General features: G+C 41.3%; 1 long non-coding RNA gene and 1 pseudogene across 1 annotated transcript in view; one reads left to right on the plus strand and one right to left on the minus strand.

Annotated features, from left to right (window-relative positions):
* Positions 1-17454, plus strand: part of LOC145717866 (uncharacterized) — a 483779-nt gene that overhangs the window by 187509 nt on the left and 278816 nt on the right. The window lies entirely within an intron of this gene.
* On the minus strand, positions 11167-11946 carry LOC102742630 (large ribosomal subunit protein eL28 pseudogene; annotated as a pseudogene).

The following is a 17454-nucleotide window of genomic DNA, read 5'->3' on the forward strand; positions in this document are numbered from 1 at the left end:
TGTTTGACTTATTTCACTCAACATAATACCCTCCAGTTCCATCCACGTCGTTGCAAATGGCAAGATCTCATTCCTTTTGATGGCTGCATAATATTCCATTGTATATATATACCACATGGAGTCAACACATTTCTTTTGCCACCTGAGAAAAAATCAGGCACATGTTAAGTCTAATTTGATAAATTATTTGTAAGTTGTAGTTACATTTATTGGGATGAGGTGGCTTATTTACATGAGGATTCTACTTTTGAAGAAATTTAATAGCATTATTCCTGACAAACTAGTCTTTTTAATCTGTTTAGCATGGGTAATTATATAAAGGGCCAAGTTTCCCTTCTAATTTTGACTTCTACAAAGCTTAGAGCCAAATTTGTTGTGTATCCTTAACAACTGAAAGGATTTTCATGATAATGCATTTTTTGCCTTTTTCTTAGCACCATGTTATATCCCTTCTAATTTTCTTTTTTCACTTGTATTTTCAACTTACTGTGTTTTCTTTTATCTGATATGTCCTTCTAAAGCATCTTCAATCCTTTTTAGAACAGTAAAACCAGGGGCGTCTGGGTGGCTCAGTTGGTTAAGCGTCTGCCTTCAGGTTAGGTCATGATCCTGGGGTCCTAGGATACAGCCCTATGTCCGGCTCCCTTCTCAGTGGGGAGTCTGCTTCTCCCTCTCCCTCTGCCCCTCCCCCTGCATGTGCTCTCCCTCTCTCTCAAATAAATAAATTAAATCTTTAAAAAAAAGAACAGTAAAACCAGGGAGGCATGAATATATCTGTATAAGCACACAGATACACACACATGTTAAAGGTAAGCACAACATAACTCATAGTTTTTGAGATCTTGAAATAATTATTTATGAAATCATCCATTGTTTATGTGGTGCATATTCTTTATACAGTGTATTTGTTCTAAAATTTGTTGGCAGTTTTAGCACACAAAGCTATTTTTCCTATCCGGTTTCTCTCTAGGTGCATTTCTTCCTTCTGTTTTGTCTGTCACTGCCATTATTTCAATCACTGTTTTACACAGTCCTGTTTTACACAATAGTGTCCTGGAAAAAGCTCTGGGATTGACAGAATTTTAGGGTTTGTGTCAAGACTATGACAATTACTGGTCATGTAGCTTCAAGTAAGTCATTGAAACAATCTGAACCGCCTCATTTGTGAAATAGGATGATAATACCCTCCATCATGATGACCATAATACAGTTTTCAGGATCAGTTGACATCAGGAATGTGGAATGTTTTTGTCACGCCCACATATGGTTGTACAAATGGTGGACAAAGGAGTCTACCAATGTCTGAATTTGCCAAGCTGATTGCCTTAGCTCGGGGCTACATCTACCCAAAGAGGAGGACAGTTTCTAATTTGTACAAGGTCTTCATAGGGCCTAGTGGCATTTCTAAAAGATGATCTTCATAAATTGCAAATATATTATCCAAATGCATTTCTCTATATCCAAAATTTTGTGGGACGCCTGGATGGCTCAGTCGATTAACAGTCTGCCTTCAGCTCAGGTCATGATCTCAGGGTCCTGGGATCGAGCCCCACATCGGGCTCCCTGCTGAGTGGGGAGTCTGCTCCTCCCTCTCCCCCTGCTCCTTCCCCCTGCTTGTGCTCTCACTCTCTCTCGCTCAGTCTCTCAAATAAATAAAAATCTTGTAGACTAAGTTCCTGAAAATCCTGATTGGGTTAGCCTACTTGTTTTTCTTTTTAGGAAGTCACCAGTTCAGAGACAGCATGCATTCACAAGAGCCCAGTTTTTCCTGGAACTATATGATTATTTAGAGTAATAGCAATCAATAGCATTGGGAGTTTTGCAAAAAGCAGTGGTGCAACATTTGTCTCAAAACGAGTATACTAGGGAAGGTTTTGCTCTCCTTTGTGCCTCCCTGGCCACTGTGTCTAACACATTCTGTGAGATCAGCATGAAGAATCTATACTTCAACATGTGAGGGTCAACTTATTATTAGCCTGGCATTGTGGATGCTGAGATGTGCTGTCCAAATTTCCTCTTCAGGTCTGAAACACTTATTTCCCTGGAGTGTTGGTTGCTGGCAGTTCAGAGCTGAGTCTGTTCTCAGGAATTGCCCTTGGCTGAAATGGCTGTGTCTTCCAAGGTTATACCCCTTTCCAAGGGGCACCTGGCATTCAATAACCATGTGATGTGGGCTAAAGGCTGATTCTCTTGATTCAATTTCGGACATCTCTGAGGGTCACCCCAGCTTCCAAGCTTTCCGTGAAGCCGACTGGTTTCTGTTGTATTTATATTACTGTTCAATTTCTCCCATTCTCCCTTATATGTGTTGTTCACAAGAGCAGTCCTTCGAAAAGCTGGGCACAAATCTTCATCTCTGAGTCGATTTCCCAGGGAACCCAAACTCTCTACCTGCAAAACCTTTAGAAATTCCTGAGATGAATCTTCAGGTATGGAAGCTAGTTGTCTTGTCAATAGCCACTTGTCTCCTTCTTTCTCAGAACGTGAACTTCAGTTTAGGCTGTCAGTGGGCCTAGATTGCATTCCAAACTATACTTCCCAGACTTCCTTGCAGTCAGGAGTGCCATGTGATACAGCTCTGGCCAATGAGATGTAAGAAGAAGTCACTGCTATGTAAAGGGGCCAAGTAGCTGATATCCATCCTTCTGCCCTTCACCCTTTCTCTTCTTTCTTTCTGAAAAGTATTTTTAATGCTGGCAGGGGACCTGAGAGAAAACCTAACAGATTTTGGAACCTGAGCTCTAACATCTTTCAGTTCCTGAGCCAGTGTCAGCCACCACTTAACTTAGGACTTTCGTCAATTGAGAGAAAGGAAGCACATCTTGTTTAAGTTCTTGTTGTTTGGATTTTGTCATATTCAGCCAAACTCAATCCCTATCTAGTAGAGGTGGGGGGAAAGTACTTTTAGGCTCTGGATTCAGATGACAGGTGAGTTGGAGTTTGGATTCTAAGTTGGAGTTAGATGATCTTGACCTTGAGTCTTAGTTCACGCACACATTTCAGCCTTGACTCTTTTATTTGTAAGCTAGGAGAACATTACCTATGACACCTGCTTCTTAATGAGGATTAGATGAATGAGTAGGTATAGAAGTGTCTAGCACCATGCCTGGCATAACATAACATTAGTATGTTAATAACATAATATGTTGTTATTATATAATAACATTAATATATTATTATTAACATTAATATGTTTTTAACATATTAAGTTCACTTCTTTTACACAGATCCCCAGCCCCTGGTAGCTGCCATGTTTATTCTCGTAGATGGGAACATATCAGATGGGTGTGCTGGGGCCAAGGCATCCTGATAGGGCCCTCTCTCAGATTGTCACCAACCATCCAGGATAGGGATCCATTCTTTCATTACCTGGCATTTCCTGAAGCCATGCTACACGGTGTGATATGACAAAGGAGAAAAGGAGAGTGAGAAAGTGTTGCAGTGTGGTTCTCTGGGAAGGAGATCATGACACAGAATTTAAGCACGCAGGCTGTTTGTTCAAGAGGATCTTTAGATTCAACGCCTGTGGAAGGGAAAGGGAAGGAAGCAAGACTAGGCAGAAGGAGATGTCCAGCTGTGATGTAGGCCCTGTGACCACCTCTAGTGAACCCACAGACAATAGTGGAATGAGGAAAGCCCTTCAGAGGTTTTTCTCAGGTTGGGCCCACATGGCCTGGCCTGTCACGCTTTCACATGGTTAAGACATTGGGTGTAGACCACCCAGGGGAGGGGTGAAGCCTTGGCCAGGCTGTTCTCTGCGGCTGAGACAGATCGTGAGGAAGCTGACTGCTGGAGGCTGTCTCTCTGCAGCAGGCCCAACAGCTGAAGCAACACATCCTTCACTGAGGAGGGATCCTGTTAGAGGCTCATCTTGGTGTTGACTATAGACGGGAAGAAGGAACACAGTAGCAGGAAATCACAGTGCTAGAACTGCAGTATAAACTAACAAAAACACTTTCTGGTTCTTCAGAGGCCATTGCAACTCTAGTTCCTGGCTAGAGGAAGTTTTGATGTTGTTCTTTGAAAGGAAATGACGAGAAATTAAGATTACTTTACACCGCTCCTGTTCTCATCTTGAAAAACTCACAATCTCAGCCTCGTTGCTTCCCTGAAGCACGAGAACTGGATCATGCCCCTGGCCTTGGAGATAAACGATCTGTGTTACCGTATGTCAAAGGTCTCACTGTTTTGAATGAACCCGTGTTTCAGGTAAGCCAAATTAACTCTTGCTTTTATCGGTCTAAAATTAGCCCACACAGAAGCAAAACATATGGCACTTAGTCACTGAAAAAGCAGTTTCCGTACATGACCTCGTGTAATCCATACAGCTCTGGTGGAAGGCTGGAGCTGTCGTTGCTGCTGGCTTTGTCAAATTCTTGACCAAATTCATTAGTTGCTCAGAGCAAAAATGAAAGCATACAAGAAAGCTCAGGCACATTAAGTAACTTTCTCGAGGTCATTAAGTTGTTGGATATAGACTGGAACCCAGGCAATTTTACTGTGAGGGCACAGTATTTTTTCCCACTGTGCGACCCATCCCATGATTCCTCCTCCATACCTCCTTTTCTCCTGTTTTCTTACTCAGAATTTGTTCTTAGACATCATGGGCCGTATTGCAAGGTCACCCGTACCTTCCTCAGTAGATAAGCTAGCAAATCTAGTCCAGAATTTTAAAATATATTGGGGCGCCTGGGTGACTCAGTCAGGTAAGCATCTGCGTTCAGCTCAGGTCATGATCCCAGGGTGCTGGGATAGAGCCCTGCCTGGGGCTCCCTGCTCAGCGGGGCATCTGCTTCTCCCTCTCCCTCTGCCCCTTCCCTTCCTCTTGATTTCTCTCTCTCTCTTGCTCTGCTCTCTCTCTCTCTCAAATAAATAAATACATTCTTTAAAAAAATTTTTTTAAATAAAATATAAAATATTCTCTTGAAATCAAACAACACACATCTGCCTCCTCCCTTGCCCAAGGTGTTGGCTTGTGAAGGTAGAGGCCCAAACGAGACAAGTGTTGGAACATTAACAGAGAGCTTCTCTTATTGAGATCAGGCTGTTGGTTGTGGCCGAACATACTGCTTGTTAAAAACATTTCTCTCTGATTCTCTTTCGCTGTCTCTCTCTTTCTCTGTGCCTCTATTTCTTGATTTCTTTCTCTCTTTCTCACTGTTTTTGACTCTTCATCCCTGTCTCTGTGTCATTTGGTCTGTATCTGGTTTTCACTTTCCTCTTTGCATATGTTTATTTTCTCTCCTGTTCCCCCCTCCCCCTTCCCCATCTCTTCTCCATCTCTCTCTCTCTTCTATATCGAGGTGTGGCCTCCAACTCTCAGTCTCTGCCTCAGCCTCTTTAGGACTGTCTGTCTCTCTTGTATATCTTCTGTCTCTTGCTTTTTCTTTTTTTCTTGCTAGATCATGTATAGCAGTTCACTAGGAACTCTTTTGCTTCTTGAAAGATCTTTAGGTCTTCTAAATTAAGTCATTTTGTTAAAAGATTTTCTCATAGGGGCGCCTGGGTGGCTCAGTCATTAAGCAACTGCCTTTGGCTCAGGTCATGGTCCCAGGGTCCTGGGATCGAGTCCCACATCAGGCTCCCTGCTCCGCGGGAAGCCTGCTTCTCCCTCTCCCACTCCCCCTGCTTGTCTTCCCTCTCTCACTGTGTCTCTCTCTGTCAAATAAATAAATAAAATCTTAAAAAAAAAAAGATTTTCTCATAATAACCATAACCAGAAGACAAATGATTAAATAGGAGATGAATATTTAATGATAAATCCCTGAATACTTCGTCTCGTCGAGCCCATTATGTTTTGGGCACCTTTAAAGCTCATTAGTTAATTCCTGCTGCATCTCTGTCAGATGGGCTTCTGCTTTAATCCTCCCCAGAGAAGACAGAAGTACAGCTGAGGCCCCTAAGCCTCCATTCTGCAGGGGGGTGACCCTGTCACCTTTATTTACCTCCATACCTCAGAGCAGAGAGGTCAGCAAACTACAGCCCTTGGGCCAAATTGGGCCTACTGCTTGTTTTTATATGAGTTAGGAGCTACGAATGCTGCTGACATTTTTAAAGGGTTTTAAGAAAAGGAGACATATAATATGTGGCAGAGACCATACGTGTCCTGCAAAGCCTAGAATTCTTACTCTACTGCTTTATAGAGCAGCTTGCTGGGGCGCCTGGGTGGTTAAGCGTCCAACTCTTGGTTTCGGCTCAGGTCATGATCTCAGTGTCCTGGGATCGAGCCCCATGTTGGGCTCCCTGCTCAGTGAGGGATCTGCTTCTCCCTCTCTCTTCTACTTGTGCGCGCATGCTCTCTCTCAAACAAATAAATAAAATCTTAAAAAAAAAAAAAAGCAGCTTGCTGAGTCCTGCTTTAGAGAATTTGGCATGGGAGTAGCCATACCCATGATTTCCTCAGGATATTCAAAGCACACTACCACTTTCTCCACACTCTCTTTGGTAGGTTTTCCAGAAAGCAGAGCCTGAAGCAGGGACGCTTGTGCAAGTAGGTTAGTAAAGGAGAATTCCCCAGTGAAACCTCAATGATTAAAGCAGTCAAGAAAGGGCAGATGAAGCCAGGCCAAGACGTGGCTTCAGAGGAAATCTAGGCTCAGCTCTGATCTCATAGGGAACTCTGTAATGTGAGGAATGCCATGGAATTATCCCACCTTGGGGTCAGGGCCTGGGCTTTCATACCACAATATTAGTAGTAATGTGCCCATGCCCAGAAAAGGGGTCTGTGTAACCTCATAGGCCTCTTTGCACAAAGCGGTGCCTGGTAACCTAGGCCAGTTCTCGAGAGACAGATGAGCTAGTACTCCTAGCACAATAGCCTGATGAAGGGCACTGGGACCCAGCAGTAACTGCCACACAAGTGACAGTGGGGTGGGGAGGCTACTGTAACCTTATACCCCTGGTTGAGGCGCTGTAGCCTCCCTTGTATTCCGTAGAGGTCCTTGACTCTAAGCGGCTGCCTGGGATGGGCTCCCACAATCTATCCGCAGATACACAGCCATGCCCAAGAGGGGGCATCAGACATAAGAGCATGTGAGGAGCCTGATCTGCCTTCTAGATTAAAGGATGAAGAGTGATGGATTCTGAGCTGGGCAGGGTCTGAAAGTCATCAGATCCGGGTGCCTGGGTGGCTCAGTCGGTTAAGCATCTGCCTTCAGCTCAGGTCATGATCCCAGGGTCCTAGGATCGAGCTCCACATCGGGCTCCTTTCCCCGCAGGGAGCTTGCTTCTCCGTCTGCTTCTGCCTGCCATTCCCCCTGCTTATGCTCTCTCTCTGTCAAATAAATAGAATCTTTTTTTTAAAAAAAAAAAAAGGTCATCAAATGTAGTACCCTCGTTTTAAAGGGAAGGACTGGGACGCCTGGGTGGCTCAATCAGTTAAGCATCCAACTCTTGGTTTCGGCTCAGGTCATGATCTCAGGGTCATGAGATGGAGTCCCACATCGGCTCCATGCCCTTCACGGAGTCTGCTTGAGATTCTCTCTTTCCCTCCCCCTCTGCCCCTCCCCCTGCTCACACTCTCTCTCAAATAAATAAATAAAATCTTTTTTTTTTAAAGATTTTATTTATTTATTTGAGAGAGACTGAGAGAGAAAGCACATGAGAGGGGGGAGGGTCGGGAGGGTCAGAGGGAGAAGCAGACTCCCTGCCGAGCAGGGAGCCCGATGCGGGACTCGATCCAGAGACTCCAGGATCATGACCTGAGCCGAAGGCAGTCGCTTAACCAACTGAGCCACCCAGGCGCCCATTTTTTTTTTTTTTTAAAGATTTTAAATAAATAAAATCTTAAAAAAAATAAAGAGAAGGGCAGATTTTACAAGGCCCCAGAGGTGGCAAGCAATTATATCTCTGTTTTCAAACTTCACGTTTGTTTTCACAATCTACCATCCAACTTGAGGCTTTGTGCCTAACATCATAGCATGCATGGTTAGTGCTTCTATGTTTAAGGAAAGGTGGGAAAAATTATCAGTTAATTTTCTCTACCATTTAATTCATTCACCACTATCCTTATAACATGTGAAGTTATCCTCTATGTTGTTAAGTAATATGTTTTAATAAACTTTGTATTTTATTTTAATTATTTTTTAAAAGATTTTATTTATTTGAGAGAGAGAGTGTGTGTGTGTGCAAGAGAGGGGAGGGGCAAAGGGAGAGAATCTCAAGCAGACTCCCCGCTGAGTGAGAGCCTGATGAGGGGGCTTGATCTCAGGACCCTGAGATCATGACCTCAGCCAAAAAGAGTCAGACACTTAACAGATTGAGCCACCCAGGCACCCCCAAACTTTGTATTTTATTTTAGAGAGGTTTTAGATTTGCAGAATTACCATGTAGATAATGTAGAGAGTTCCCATATACACCACATCTTTATCAGTGCTGTTACCATCTGGCATTAACACAGTATTAATACATATATTTCTATATGTAAAGATCTGTATCTTTATTAAGCTGAAATTGGTTCATACTGATGTCTCCAGCTCTAAACCATTACCACATGACTCATTCTGGCTTCCTTCCCTGTAACCTCCCACTCCAGCAGTGAGATTTGACTCCCATTGTCTGCCATCCAGTTAATTAACTGTTCAATTCCAGTATGAATATATGGTGTTTTCAGAATTGCTAACCTATACCCCCACGGGAACAGTTCTATCAACTGGAGTACAGTGGTTAAATATAGATTCTTTTGCTTTTAGTCTTATAAACTCTACTCATTTTCAAGTTGACTTACATCAGCACCTTTTTATCCACTATCCAAAGTGAGGCTGTTCCAAAATTTTCTAATACATTGAGATTGTTTTGTCACATTCTGCATTGCATCCTGAGATCTCCTGGCTTCCTAAAGGTTTTTTTGTTGTTGTTTTTTGTTTTTTGGTGGTTTTTTTTGCACACATTAGGCTTAGTCTGTGCTGTTAAGCCCTATGGGTTTTGACAAAAGCTTAATGTATTATTCTCACCATTACAGGGTCATATATTCTGTAAAAGGCAAAACTATAGAGACAGTTAAAACATTAGTGGTATCCAGGGATTTGGGCGAAGGGATATGAGGGTTGAATAGTTGAAGCATGATGTTTTTTTAGAGTAAGCCAGAAGTGTTCTTTCTGTTTCTATTTTCTGGAAGAAACTGTATAAACTTGCTGTCATTTTCTCTAAGTATCTGATGCACTTCCCCATTGAAATCACCTAGGTCTGGTACTTTCTTTTTTGGAAATTAATTATTATTTCAAAATTTCATTAATAGATATAAGGCTATCAAGTTAACTATTTCTCCTTCTGTGTGTTTTGGCAGTTTGTGTCTTTTAAAGAATTAGTCCATTGGCAGTTATCAAACTTGTGGGTAAAAGAAATGTTCTTAGTGTTCCTTTATTATCATTTGAATGTTCATGTGATTAGTGGTGAGGAACCCTCTTTCATTTTTGATATTGGTAATTTGCGTCTTCTCTCTTTTTTCATTGGTTAACCTCTCTATGGGTTTATTAATTTTATTGATCTTTTGGTTTCGCTGATTTTCTCTATTGGTTTCCTATTTTCAGTTTCACAGATTTCTACTCTAATTTTATTTTTTTCCCTACCACTTGCTTTAGGCTTAAATTGCTCTTCTTTGTCTTGTTTTCTAAGGCTTAAGCTGAACTTACTGACTTTAGGTCTTTCTTTTCTAATGTGTACTTGATGCTATAAATTTCCCTCTAAGCTCTGCTTTCGCTGCCTCTCACAAATTTTGAAAAGTTGTATTTTCATTTTCATTTAATTCAACATATTTTTATATTACGTTCTTGAGATTTTTGTCTTTGACCCTTTTGTTATTACAAAAGTGTTGCTTAATATCCAAATATTTTGAGATTTTCCAGGTGTCATCTTCTGTTGATTTCTCTTTTAAATTCCATTGTGGTCTGAGAACATACTTTGTATGATTTCTTTTTTGTTTTGTTTTGTTTTAATTTGTTAAGGTATATCTTATGGTCTAGAATGTGATTTATCTTAGGGGACATTCCTTGCAAGCTTGACAAGAATGTATGTTCCACTGATGTTGAAGAGAGTATTCTATTAATGTCAATTAGATCAAGTTGATTGCTATGGCTGTTCAAGTCACCTATATCCTATTGATCTCCTACCCCCTTGACCTATCAAGTAGTAACAGAGGTGTTGAAGTCTCCAACTATAATACTGGATTTGTCTATTTCTCTTGTCACTTTGATCAGTTTTGGCCTCCTGCATTTTGGGTGCTCTGTTGTTATGTTCATACATATTTAGGATTGTTATGTCTTTTGGAGAATCGACTCCTTTGTTATTTTGTCTTCTTTTTATGCCTGACAAATTTCCTTGCTCTGAAGACTACTTTGTCTCAAATTAACATAGCTACTCTAGCTTTCTTTGATTAGTGTTGGTATAGTGTATTTTTTCTCCTTATTTTTAAAGTACCACAGTCTGAATATTTAAAGTAGACTCCTTGTGCAGTTCTGCCCTTCCAAAAAAAGTCATTGCTTTTTTGTGTGCTAACTTTGTTTCTTGTTGTAAGGACTGGAGTGATGACTTCCAAGCTTTTTATAGGTCAGAGCTGAAACCAGAAGTCTTACTAATCTTTTAAAAATCAACATCTTCTTGGGGCACCTGGGTGGCTCAGTCAGTTAAGCGTCTGACTCTTGATTTTGGCTCAGGTCATGATCTCGGGGTCTTGAGATCGAGCACCAAGTCAGGCTCTGTGCTCAGCTTGGAGTCTGCTTATCCTTCTTCCTCAGCTCCTCCCCTGCTCTATTTCTCTGTCTCTGTCTCTCTTAAATAAATAAATAAAATCTTTAAAAAAATCAACATCATCTTGCTATCTTCTTCCTCTCCAACCAGTATAAAAATCCTTCCCTTTTTTTCTCACAACCTCTTTGAGGGGGCTTCCTCAGCAGAGCTGTTTGACCTCTGGGAATACTGTTTTGTTCTTTATATCATAGCTGTTTGCCTCTTAAAATTCACAAAGGGCTGTAGCACCTCACTCTCTACCCAGAAATTCTACTAGTTCTTACACCTGGTCCAAACAATGATGTCAGTGTCACTCATGCCTCTGTGAAACATTCATACATACTTTCTTGTAGAGATTCCACTGTGTTTTCTTTTGGTTTCCTTTGGAAGGGCTCTAGACTATCAGTCAAGTTGTATGAATCCCAACTGAGAAGCTAATTTAAATTCCTTCTCTTGGGGTCCTGAAGGGCATAAAAAGTAAGGGTCTAGAAATTTGGGTAGGTGAACATCCAATTTCAATGTTTCTAATAGTCAGGATATGATGGCTTGTGCCATCATAGTAGATGACAAATAACAGTATAGATTTTCACATAACCAGAGGTATGGTGGGAGATAGTCCAGAGCTGGGCAGGCTGGGATTGGGCAACACCTCAAGAACACAGCTTAAAAAAATATCTTTCTACTCTATCAAACCTAGTGTGTTTTGCATCTTTGTTTCAAGATGGCTGCCCCATCTGCATCTCTCTCTCTCTCTCTCTTTCTTTTTCAGGCGGTTGACATCTTTACGCTTTGGAGGTGGGGGGAGGGTGCTCCGGAGCTCTTGGTAAGGCAGGCTGCTTCTTCTTTACCATCACAGGCTTCTGACTGTGCAGGATGGCTCTGGTTGTGCGAGTGGCGGCCATGCACAGATCTGGGCGGTACTTGTTCTTGTAGATCATGTGCCTGATGCTGCTGAGGGTGGCCTGGGCATTCTTGTTTATGGTGGTCCTCAAGTAGGTGCAGGTGGGTTTTTGCTGGTGGGATCTTGGCTTTATGACCACCACTACACCTTTGCCCTCAGCCCCAGGCTCCACGCCCACAGTCTAGCGGTGAATCAGCCCGTTGCAGTAGAAGGAGCTGTGAGCCTTCAGGTTATTGGGGTCGGTACTGAATGTCTGCTTGTTCCTCTTCATCAGGAAGCTGGAGCAGTTCCGCAGGGACCATCCATTGCAGGTGGGCAGACATGGCGGCAGCTCCTCTCACTAGGGAAGCCAAAGACGGAAAGGGCATTTATCATATAACAGGAAGGAAAAAGAAGTACCTCTATTAGCTCTTTGTTTATAACCAGTTATATCACATGGGCACCCCTTATGGAAGAGATACAGGAAATGAGTGTAGCCTTTCTAGGAAGTGTGCTATGGAGAAGGAGTGGAAGATGAATGTGAAGTAATGCATGGTGCCAGCCTCTGTCAACTGGCTGACCCAGGTTTCAGAAACAATATACTATGTCATTTGATCCTTATCACAACTCTCTGTCGTAGATACCAGATGGTTGAAAGTCTGATGTGGATTGAGGGGCAGGTGTTCAGACTTCTATATCATTATTTTTCTTCCTTCTTGTCTTTCCAGACCTATTTCACAATTCTACTCCTTCATGAAACTGGGCCACTCCAGTCTCTTTTCATGAAGAAACTCTTATTTTCTAGGCTAGCATTTTAAATAACACTATATTGTAAGTTTTGATATCTACTCTAAGAGACTCTTTTTTCTGTTGATAACTTATTCATGCAGTTCCTGGTGATGTTAATGATAATCATAGTGTATTTTCAAGAAGAGAATACAATTTACCCTAAAAATAACTCTGAAAAATATCTCTGATTCAGTCCTTCAGAAATCCTACACTGAAAAAATTCAATTGTGCCCTTTATTTCTTGTTTTTGCTCTTTTTGTTATCAAAGATAAATATTGACAAGGGCTAAGTATTTTGACATGAGAAAAAAGAGATGAAATCTCTTAGACAAAAAGGCAAAGGATGAAATAGTCAATTTACCAGAAACAGGTATATAAATGGAAAGTGAGGGGCGTCTGGGTGACTCATTTGGTTAAGCATCCAACTCTTGATTTTGGCTCAGGATGTGATCTCAGGGTCTTGAGATTGAGCACCTCGTGGGGCTCCATACTCAACACGGGGTCTGCTTGTCCATCTCCCTCTGCTCCTCTGCACGCTCATTCTCTCTCTCTCTCAAATAAATAAATAAATAAATAAATAAATAAATAAATAAAATCTTTTAAATGGAAAGTGAGCATATGAAAATGTTCAACTTAAGAGATAATAAAAGAAATGCAAATTAAACAATGAATTTGTTTCATCCATAAATTTCCAAATTATAAAATATTAACACCCAGCTTTAACTAAAGTTGAATGAATTAAGTTGCCTCATATAGGCCCAATGTAAATTAGTATAAGCTGACATAAGTTTACTAGAGGGCAATATGGAAATCTGTGTTAAGATACTTAAAAATATTCACAGTGCATGAGCCATCAATTTCACTTCTTAAAAATGGATCCTCAGGAAATTAAGACAAATGTCCACTGGGATATAGCCAAAGTGTAATATTTTTAGTGTTACTGATGGCAAAATGTTTATAGTATGTATGTGTGTATGTATATGGAGGGAGACTAACACTGAACAGAAATTTGTTTAAACTTTGTTTAAACGCCCCAGCCAAGATATTATTTTAACCTTGAAAGCATAAGAGGAAGGGGAAAGAATGTTATGTAGAATTAGTTGCTTTTTATTTTTTAAAGAAGTCATTATTCTTGGGGCGCCTGGGTGGCTCAGTCGTTGAGCGTCTGCCTTCAGCTCCGGTCGTGATCCCGGGGTCCTGGGATCGAGCCCCACATCGGGCTCCCTGCTCAGCGGGAGGCCTGCTTCTCCCTCTGCCTCTGCTCCCTCTGCTTGTGCTCTCTCTCTCTCTCAGTCTCTCTCTGACAAATAAATAGAGTCTAGAAAAAAAAAAAGGAAAGCATAAGAGAAAGGGGAAAGAATGTTGTGTAGAGTTAGTTGCTTTTTATTTTTTAAAGAAGTCATTATTCTTGGGGCGCCTGGGTGGCTCAGTGGTTAAGTGTCTGCCTTCGGCTCAGGTCATGATCCCAGGATTCTGGGATCGAGCCCCCATCGGGCTCCCTGCTCGGTGGGAAGCCTTCTTCTCCCTCTCCTACTGCCCCCTGCTTGTGTTCCCTCTCTCGCTGTGTCTCTCTCTGTCAAATAATCTTTAAAAAAAAAAAAAAAGTCATTCTTTTTTTTTTTTTTTAGAGAGGGAGTGGGAGAGGGGCAGAGGGAGAGAGAGAGAATCCCAAGAAGGCTCCACATCCAGTGCAGAGCCCTTTGTGGGGCTCAATCTTACAACCCTGAGATCATGACCTGAGCAGAAATTGAGATTCAGATGCTTAACTGACTGAGCCACCCACAGGCCCCAAGAGTCAGTCGCTCTTAAAAGGAGTAGTGAGTGACCTTTGGTTGAGGAAACTAGCCAACTCCAGGCAACCCTTCAGGGAGAGAACCAGTGGAGTAAATTCTCTGTCTCATACCCCTCCCTTCCCTGTAGTCTACCGCCAGGACTCCCCATTGTCCAAACCCAACAAGAAGCTTTTGGTGTGGCCCATATAGGCCAGCTTGTGATAATGAGAGTCTTGTGGTGGTGATGGTGGGGGGGGGGGTCGTAAGGACTGAGAAAAGGTTAAAAAATAGTGGAAAATGGATCTGGAGGGGATACCAAACAGAAGTCATCCCAACAATCCACTCCTTTTGATTTGCAACATCCACTCTTGCATTTCATTGGAATAAAATCTTCATTTTCCTAACAGAGGAGTGTATGAAGTCCCATTAGCTGTTATCATGGCAGGATGATAAAAATCCCTTGATATTCTCACCTAACATGTAAAACATGAGGTAAAGCCAGAGGTCACATAATACAGTGTGGTAAAAGGGATTAGTTACACAAAATACAGCTGTGTTCGATTCCACTTGTGTAGATGGTTATGCAGGCTAAGTTGATTATCATAGCTGCCTTCTCCTACCACACATTACATGTGCTCTTCTCCTTTGCTGGCATGTCAGCTGGATGGTAGTATTTACGGGGGTATTCAAACTTTTATCCCTAAAGGATTTGAGTCTTTGATGTCTGGTTTTTAATTGCCATGATGCAATCTTCCATGGATCAGGACTATTGAGTATGGTCAACTAAAATGTGCCCTAGTGAATGCCCTGGGTTTCAACATGGATGGTCCTTTTAGCCTTTATTGTGTAGCAGCAACCAAATTTCTCCCTGGTAATCAGAATAAATCACTTATCCAGTACAGTGACCCTCTTCCCTGGCTGTTGGTTCAGTGGCGCAAGAAGCCCAAAATGGCCAGGTAGCCACCTCAGCTTCCATTACTGGGACTGTATCTCTGTTCCCTGATGCAGGGATTTCTCTTTTAGCCCCTAGCATATCCACATCCACTGCACCCAAGTTTGTAGTAATTGGGACAAAAATGATTGCAGTTATTAGGTACAATAGTTAGAGGGGCCACTCATATTTATACCCATTGGTTTCTGGACTCATGCAAATATGAGGAAGAGAGCAGCCCATATTGACAGGTGCCGAGGTATTTTCCCCCAGCTGGCGCTCTGAAGCTTTAGCTGTCCACGGCACTCTACATAAAGCCAGCTCATTTGGGGAGAAGGAGCACCTGGTACAGCCTGTGAGATCTATGAGCACTGGAAAACATTACTGCACTTTGGAGAGGTCGTAAAAGGAGATTGAGTGAAAGGCTGCATAGTGAAGGTGAAACTCCATTTCTCCCATCACCAGAAGGAAGACCACCAGCCTCAGACTCAGCCGTCTGCGATTCAAAGATTATTTACTAAGACTGAACTTCTCTAGAGAGAAGATCCACAAACATTGACTTCTGGAGGGTATTCAATGAAACATTTGTTTGGCCATTTGATGATTTACTTGTGAAGTCCATTGGCGGACAAGGCCCACCCGTGGACAAAGAACTTCTGAACAGCTCTTTGTTATCTCAACTTTAAATATGAATGGGCTACCAAGATTCACCAAATATTTGGAGGAGGATATGGACAAAAGAGACCAAAGAAATTGAGATAATGCAGAGAATAGAAGAACTTAACTTGTATCATCATGGACTAAGAATGAGTTTTTGGAGAGGTGCCTGGCTGGCTCAGTTGGTAGAACATGTGACTCTTGATCTCAGGGTTGTGAGTTCAAGCCCCATGTTGGGCGTGTAGCCTACTTAAAAAAACAAAAATTAAAAAAAAAAGAATGAGTTCTTGGAAGTTAAAATATGATTAAAAATAAGAAATTTGAGGGGCACCTGGGTGGCTCAGTCGTTAAGCGGCTGCCTTCGGCTCAGGTCATGATCCCAGGGTCCTGGGATTGAGCCCTGCATTGGGCTCCCTGCTCAGTGGAAAGCCTGCTTCTCCCTCTCCCACTCCCCCTGCTTGTGTTCCCTCTCTCGCTGTGTCTCTCCCTGTCAAATAAATAAATAAAATCTTAAAAAAAAAATAAGAAATTTGATTGAAAAATTGGAATATTCAGTCATGGAAATTTCCTAGGAATTGAATGAAAAAGTGAAATGATTTACAAAAAAGACAAAAGATTTTTTACAAAATAAAAGGTAGAACAAGCAAATAAGGGCTTCTGAAAGTGATCATTTTTCCCAGAATAATTTTTTCCCATGTTACATAAGAAATCATGCAAGAACATTCTCCAGAATTGAGTCTCCAAACTGCATCAGCCCCACAAGAGCCCAGCACGATGAATGAAAAAAAGTCTATCTCAATGTATTTTATTTGGGACCTCAGAAGTCCAGAAATAAAGAGAGGATCCTAAATTAGTACAGAAAACAACAACAATAGCAACAACAATTAGATCACCTACAAAGTATATGAAATAAGAATAACTCTTAACTTCTCTGCAATATCAGAAGTTGGAAAACAGTGGAATCATATCTAAAACAGAGACAAAAGCTGTATGTATAAAAGATTTTTTTAGAAATATAAATGTTAGCATCAAAATAAATAGCTAAAAGGCCTCTGGGGAATAGAGTAGAAAAGAGAATAGGGGATTGCTACCTATCTATCTATCTATCTATCTGTCTATCTATCTATCTAATAAGTCTAGTAGGCCTATTTAACTTTTTAAACTATCTGAAGTTACAAATGAAAATTACTTTAAAAAATCAGATGGGTAGGCTGGATTGGATAAACTTTGAGATTACTGCTAGTTTATTCTTCCAAGAGTTTGTTAACTATCTTGCAACTGACCACAATATAGAATATTTCCTTGCATAGAGGCATGAAAATTGTAAGACCGTTAGTATTAGGTATAATTCTCCTTTGAAACAGCAAAATGGAATTAAAATAAAAATATTCTCCATTTATTCATTACTGACTGAGTGCCAGGCATTTTACATAATTAGTAAGCGATTATCACAATAACCCTGCATGTAAGTTGAGACGTAGAAACTGAGATTCAAATTAGTGGCAGAGAAGGGCTTTGAAATCAATTAATTTTATTACAAAATCCAGAGTGCTCTCTCTAACATGACCTGCTACTTGACTCTAAAATACAAGCAGATTCTGAGCTGTTTAGGCTTTTGCACATACCAGACAATGAAGAAAAGGTACTTTTAGTGGATACAGTTTCAGACTCCAAAATCTTCTATGTGACACTAAATAATGATGA

This window comes from Leptonychotes weddellii, chromosome X, assembly GCF_054177405.1.
Source record: "Leptonychotes weddellii isolate Sample4059 chromosome X, ASM5417740v2, whole genome shotgun sequence".
NCBI lineage: Eukaryota > Metazoa > Chordata > Mammalia > Carnivora > Phocidae > Leptonychotes > Leptonychotes weddellii.